The sequence below is a fragment of the Prorops nasuta genome, unplaced genomic scaffold (genome assembly GCF_024137725.1).
Source record: "Prorops nasuta isolate Cenicafe-Biocafe unplaced genomic scaffold, Cenicafe_Pnas_1.2 PNAS00023, whole genome shotgun sequence".
Lineage (NCBI taxonomy): Eukaryota > Metazoa > Arthropoda > Insecta > Hymenoptera > Bethylidae > Prorops > Prorops nasuta.
Window position 1 is genome coordinate 2,447,996 of NW_027116820.1, and position 6,885 is coordinate 2,454,880.

Below are 6,885 nucleotides of genomic sequence, written 5' to 3' on the forward strand. Positions count from 1 at the left end.
CGGTAGCTCCACCAATCACGTTGTCTCGACTACGACACGTGATATTAATCAGCCAATACTGCCAAATTAATTGATAATAGATGATAGAACTGGATGAGGGGAAAGACCCGAGGAAAGGAAGTTGAGGAGTGCCCTAGAGGACTCGCTCTCTTCCGACTGAACTTCCGAAGGCAGCGGATGTAGCAGACAGGATGGCTATTTGTACGTGTGGAACCTGGAGGAGAGAGATAGAACAGAGGAATACCCAAGAGTAGCAGCTGGAGACAAGAAAACAAGGACGAGGTGCCTACGAATGGACCTGCGGCGAGTCTGACTAAATCCGGTGTTGACCGATGGGAGAAGAAGGTCAGAGTTCCTCTTAATTATCTTTCTCAGCTGGCGAAGTGGTAATATAGATCGTCCCAGGAGGGGGGAGGTATCACGTCAGATTTGGAGTTTTCCCGCCGATTCTCCTGGTCTTTCCCCGGCAGGCATCGCAGTAAGGGAAATTCTCTCCCGTGACCTTGCCGGGTGAGACTGATGAATTGGTGGTGGACTCTGAACCTTGCCGGGGTATCACTCCCCAGGCATCTTATCACTGAAAGGCATAGTTAGGGTGAATTTTGGTCCGGATGGCTGATTCCCCTTTTATATAATTTTATTGCATTTCTGATGATGCGTGGTCCGTTGGTTGGTCGTAGATTTATCCGCGAGCCCGGGACGCCGGTCCCTGTAAAGGTGCGATCTCACGGCCTGAAAACTACCGCGCCTGGCTTGTGATACGTAGTGAGTGGAACACGACGCGACAGTTTTCAGGGCGTGAGATCGAACCTAAAAAGCGACGTGGCTCCTACTTAGGTTCCCCGCTCGAGTCCGGTGCTAGTCGTCCGATTGGATGTGGGACGGGATCGGGGTTTGCGATGTTTTACCGGAAGTATTCGGGGTGCCTGTTCCCCTGGAATGGGCCCCATTCAAGCGTTACTCCGGCGGGGCCTTTCTGGAGGAAGTAGCCAGAAAGTGTGTATCCATGGCATGCCATCCCATTGGACCGAGGTCTGATGGTTCGTGCGTAGCCTCCTTCGGGACTTGGCAAAATATGTACGGATTCACCATTTTCTGACATCGGGGCGTACTCGTCAGTTGAGGAGATAACTGGCTGAGATCGTCCAGGAACTCCTATTCTCTCCGCTCCTCGGGTCGTATATAGTATGTTTATGTGATGTGGTAATTTGTATGGTATGAGTGTGTCGCGTTATTCTGAATGGAAATAAGAAAAGGAGAACATACCGAGCTTATAAATTAATATGTACGATTCTTTACTTTGGCAGATTAAAGCTTCGGTTATTTTATCCCCGAGGACGTATGATTTATTTTTCATTTACAGCAACACCTAAGAGAACCTTATTAAAATTTGGAGTAGTCGATCCTAGAGTATTCTCCTGTGATCCTACCCCTCTCCTTTACCCTCGGGGGCTGACTAGTCGAGCATATACTTGTGCAGATTGATTTCTAGGGTTTGGTCAAAATAACTGGCCTGGCGCCCAACAAATACAATTAATATGTTACAATTTAACTCCCCGTAACGGGGATAAAAAAGCCTGGGAAATCACATTTATACATTTTTATATGATAATATTAACCGCCGAAAGGTCGGAAAATATTATCCGCTATAAATTTGGCGCCCAACGTGGGGCCCGAGAATGCGAAAGGATTCGACATTCTAGAATATTAAAAGAACGCATATTCTAAATAGGTTGTTGCTAGGTGAGAATTGTTTTGGTTGGTAACGAAATATAAATGATTTGTATATGTCGTTTTTATATTAAATATTGTGTATTCTCCTATTATATTAATCTCGATTCGAACGAGCTGCGTAAACACGCAGAAAAAAATATTCCCCAATAACTTGGGTTATGGGCTAAAAGACCGTTTATTTACAACGACTGACTATCTAGGAAGTACTCGAATCGAGGACAATAACAAGAGCGCGGAGTAATTCAAGGCAGTGTTGCCAGAAAGTAGACCGTCCGGTCTACAGAATTTCCCTCTCCACTTACTACCACAGAAGCAGTCTTCGTTCCCGTGAGTTATTCTCGCTTCTACCGCTGCTCGATGGTCACGAACACAAGTAGAAGCGTGCTTACATGCGTCGACTGGCTTCGCTCGCTCTCGGCTATCCTCGAATTCGAGAGAGAGCGGAGATACTTTCTCGGACCTCTCTGTTTTTCTCACTGTTAGCGTCTAGCAGACGAATCGAGGCAAAATCTTTCCGCTTCGCTTTGCCGAAAATGTACAAATATTCAATAGTATTTACATTTGCAGCCCAATGTCTTTATACTTGTTTTTCAGCATATTTATTTATCAGCATTGACTTATTTAAATCAATAATAAATTAAGGAAATGCGTATTTGATATATAATAATTATTTTAACTATAATTTCATCGTTATATTTCGCTTATTTCCGTAAAATCTGCATTTCTTTAGTTTATTATTGATTATTGTAAGTCAATGGCAATTAAAAAAAATTTAATCTTAAAAAAAAAAAAAAGTACCGATCAGGAATCGAACCCGGACCCACGAATCGCCACGCGATTACCTTACCGCCTAGACAACGAGGCTTCTTCAGAGCACCGTAAACAGATAGTCTTTTTAAGGGCTTGAAATCTTCTATTGAAACATATAAATAAACGAAGAACCGACATCTTTATTCATTATTATTCTATGATAATGGTACACAAATTAAAGAATAATTATATAATGTAGATTTTCAAAAGCTTTTCCAATAACCAAGAACGGAAACTGCGAGCGTTGATTATTTATCTCCGTTCTTGGCTATTGGAAAAGCTTTTGAAAACTATTCAAAATATAATTATTCCTTAATTTGTGTACCATTATGACAGAATAATAATGAATAAAGCTGTCGGTTGCTCGTTTATTTATATGGTTTAAAAGAAGATTTCAAGCCCTTAAAAAGACTATCTGTTTACGGTGCTCTGAAGAAGCCTCGTGGTCTAGGCGGTAAGGTAATCGCGTGGCGATTCGTGGGTCCGGGTTCGATTCCTGATCGGTACTTTTTTTTTTTTTTAAGATTAAATTTTTTTTAATTGCCATTGACTTACAATAATCAATAATAAACTAAAGAAATGCAGATTTTACGGAAATAAGCGAAATATAACGATGAAATTATAGTTAAAATAATTATTATATATCAAATACGCATTTCCTTAATTTATTATTGATTTAAATAAGTCAATGCTGATAAATAAATATGCTGAAAAAATCATGTATAAAGGCATTGGCCTGCAAATATAAATGACATCGATTATTGGTAGATTTTCGGCAAAGCGAAACGGAAAGATTTTGCCTCGACTCTTCTGCTAGAAGCTAACAGCGAGAAAGACAGAGAGGTCCGAGAAAATATCTCCGCTCTCTCTTTATTCCGCTTTCTGGCAACAATGCATATATGTTTTACCCTATTCTAAGCTTAACGCTCGTGCTTCGTGGTCTCTTCCGATAGATGGCGTTAGGGGTTAGATGGACCTGAGACACGCGTTTGCCAACACCAGCGCTGCCTACCGGTAGGGATTGCCTCGGGACCTCGCATGAGCAATCTCCCGTTTCATCTCTGCTATGACCCCTACCCCTTCCCCCATAAGGATTCCCTCCTCTCCCTCTTCTATTTTCTCCTACATATTGTTTATATGCATGTCCGCCGTATCCTCTGCCTCGTAGTGACAAATTGCCTCCACCGCCTCTTGAACCTTCGCCTGTTTCTCCCTTTCTTCCTTCAGTTTGTTTCTCCTCAATTGATTCTCTTTTTTTATGATCTTTTCCGATTTCACTTTCTTCGCCAGATTTCTGTTTTTTCTCCTCCCCCGCTTCTTGATCTTCTTCGCTGCAATCTTTTTTCTTTTTTTCAAATACAGTTTCATTTTTCTAAAAATTAGAAAATCTTTTTAAATTTTGAAAAATTGTTTTGCATGCAGGTTATTTAAAAATATATTAATTATATGCTACCTTTCCTTTCGTTGATTTTAGGAACTGAATAAACTCTGTATATAGGTCGTCTTTGTCCGTCAAATCATCCATTGCAAAATCATCAGCTGTAACAAAAAGAAAGTACGCAAAATTTTAAATTTCATTTGAAAAATGTTAAACATATAGCTTACTTTCAACAGCTATTTGTTGGTTGTCATCTATGGCATCCATTTCCTTCGACATCGCTGAATGAAGTGAGCATCTCCACCACAGCTTACTAAGATTATTAGTGATTTACATATCGAAAAAGAAATGATTATCGAATTGTTTTAGCCAACAGCGTATCTCGATTAGTCTGATCTTGGACAAAAAAACGTCAATCGATAGATTACTATGGGTTTGTTCATGTTGCAAACGCTTTCTGTACTTTTCATTAATAATGTATATTATATGTTATGCAAAGTATATATATCAACGAAAACTGCAGAAAATACACTTAAACACAAGCAAATCGTATATTTCTTTGACTGATTTGCAACAATATTCTCGCCTGTTTTTTCATTTTTTTCTAGAAAGGTATCTCTATTATAAAATTAGTTCAAGCTCATTATCCTAAAGGACAGAAGCTGTCAGTTAATAGTTCTATTAAACGGATTAAAAAATGCCGAATCAAACAAGTAAATAATATAAATACAATCCATTTTTTTTTAATTATTATGAAATTAATATTTTCGATTCTCTTCACAGAAAATAGAAAAAGAGGCAAGCAGTCTCTAAAGTTATCGCGCAAGAAATGTCAGGAAAGGCGCTTAAAGAAAAAGCTGATGCAATATCAAGGTAATTTAAAATTTAAATACGCATTATTTCAGTTAAATATATCTAATTTAATAATGGGCAAATTAAATTAATTTTATTTATTAGAATTTTAGCTGAAGAGACAAAAGAAGGAGGAAAGAAGGACAGAAGAAATGAAAAATCAGGAAGAGATATAGAGAAAGAGACAAAGGAAGAGAGAAAGAGGGAGAATATATATAAAGATTTTTTCAAATTTTTTCAGACATGTGAAAACAAGTGTGAACATAAGCAGCATGCGGACCAGACGTCACAGGAAAATATAGAAAAAAATATTACACACATTTATTATATAAATAAAGCAATATTTAAATAAATACGTGTTCATTTATGTTTCTTAATTATATATAACACTAAATAATTAATAAACAGAATTTAGGCCGATAATCATAGTCGTTAAACATATATAAATCTGATTAAAGTCTCGATTGTCCTTTTTCATCTAATAGTAATAGAAAAATATAACATATGCTTAAGTCAGTCTTAAATATAAGTAACGACTATGAATACCGAACTTAGTCACAGTTTTTTAATCAGAAACTAACAAAAGAAAAGTGAAATATTGATGGATGAATTAAATGTTAAATTTATATAAGCTCCAGGACATGTGAACTACCAATTTCATTCAACTGCAGCCTGGAACAGGGATATTTTCTCTCAAGAAATAGCTTAAAAATTCCAAAGTCGTTGATTTTTCTATGTTCGGCAAGAGCTGCTGCATTAACGCCACATAATAAAAATCTAAACAAATTTGGAGAAGCTCTGGAGCATCTGATCTACCAATTGCAATCGTCAGAAAAGTGGTACCTGGGTCTTGTCAGTCATGGAAGCGCTTAGAAATTCCAAGGTCGTTGATTTTTCTATGTTTAGCATTTGCTGCTGCATTAACGCCACATAATAAAAATCTAAAAAAATTTGGGGAAGCTCTGGAGCATCTGATGTACGAATTCCATTCGTCAAAAAAGTGGGATCTGGGTCTTGTCAGTCATGAAAACGCTCAGAAATTCCCAGGTCGTTGATTTTTCTATGTTTGGCATTTGCTACTGCATTAACGCCACATAGCAAAATTCTAAAAAAATTTGGGGAAGCTCTGGAGCATCTGATCTACCAACTGCAATCGTCAAAAAAGTGGTACCTGGGTCTTGTCAGTCATGGAAACGCTTAGAAATTCCCAGGTCGTTGATTTTTCTAAGTTTGGCATTTGCTGCTGCATTAACGCCACATAATAAAAATCTAAAAAAATTTGGGGAAGCTCTGGAGCATCTGATCTACCAACTGCAATCGTCAAAAAAGTGGTACCTGGGTCTTGTCAGTTATGGAAACGCTTAGAAATTCCCAGGTCGTTGATTTTTCTATGTTTGGCATTTGCTGCTGCATTAACGCCACATAATAAAAATCTAAAAAAATTTGGGGAAGCTCTGGAGCATCTGATCTACCAATTCCATTCGTTAAAAAAGTGAGACCTGGGTCTTGTCAGTCATGAAAACGCTCAGAAATTCCCAGGTCGTTGATTTTTCTATGTTTGGCATTTGCTACTGCATTAACGCCACATAGCAAAATTCTAAAAAAATTTGGGGAAGCTCTGGAGCATCTGATCTACCAACTGCAATCGTCAAAAAAGTGGTACCTGGGTCTTGTCAGTCATGGAAACGCTTAGATATTGCCAGGTCGTTGATTTTTCTATGTTTGGCATTTGCTGCTGCATTAACGCCACATAATAAAAATCTAAAAAAATTTGGAGAAGCTCTGGAGCATCTGATCTACCAATTGCAATCGTCAAAAAAGTGGGACCTGTGTCTTTTCAGTCATGAAAACGCTTAGAAATTCCCAGGTCGTTGATTTTTCTAAGTTTGGCATTTGCTGCTGCATTAACGCCACATAATAAAAATCTAAAAAAATTTGGGGAAGCTCTGGAGTATCTTATCTACCAATTGCAATCGTCAAAAAAGTGGTACCTGGGTCTTGTCAGTCATGGAAACGCTTAGAAATTCCCAGGTCGTTGATTTTTCTATGTTTGGCATTTGCTACTGCATTAACGCCACATAGCAAAATTCTAAAAAAATTTGGGGAAGCTC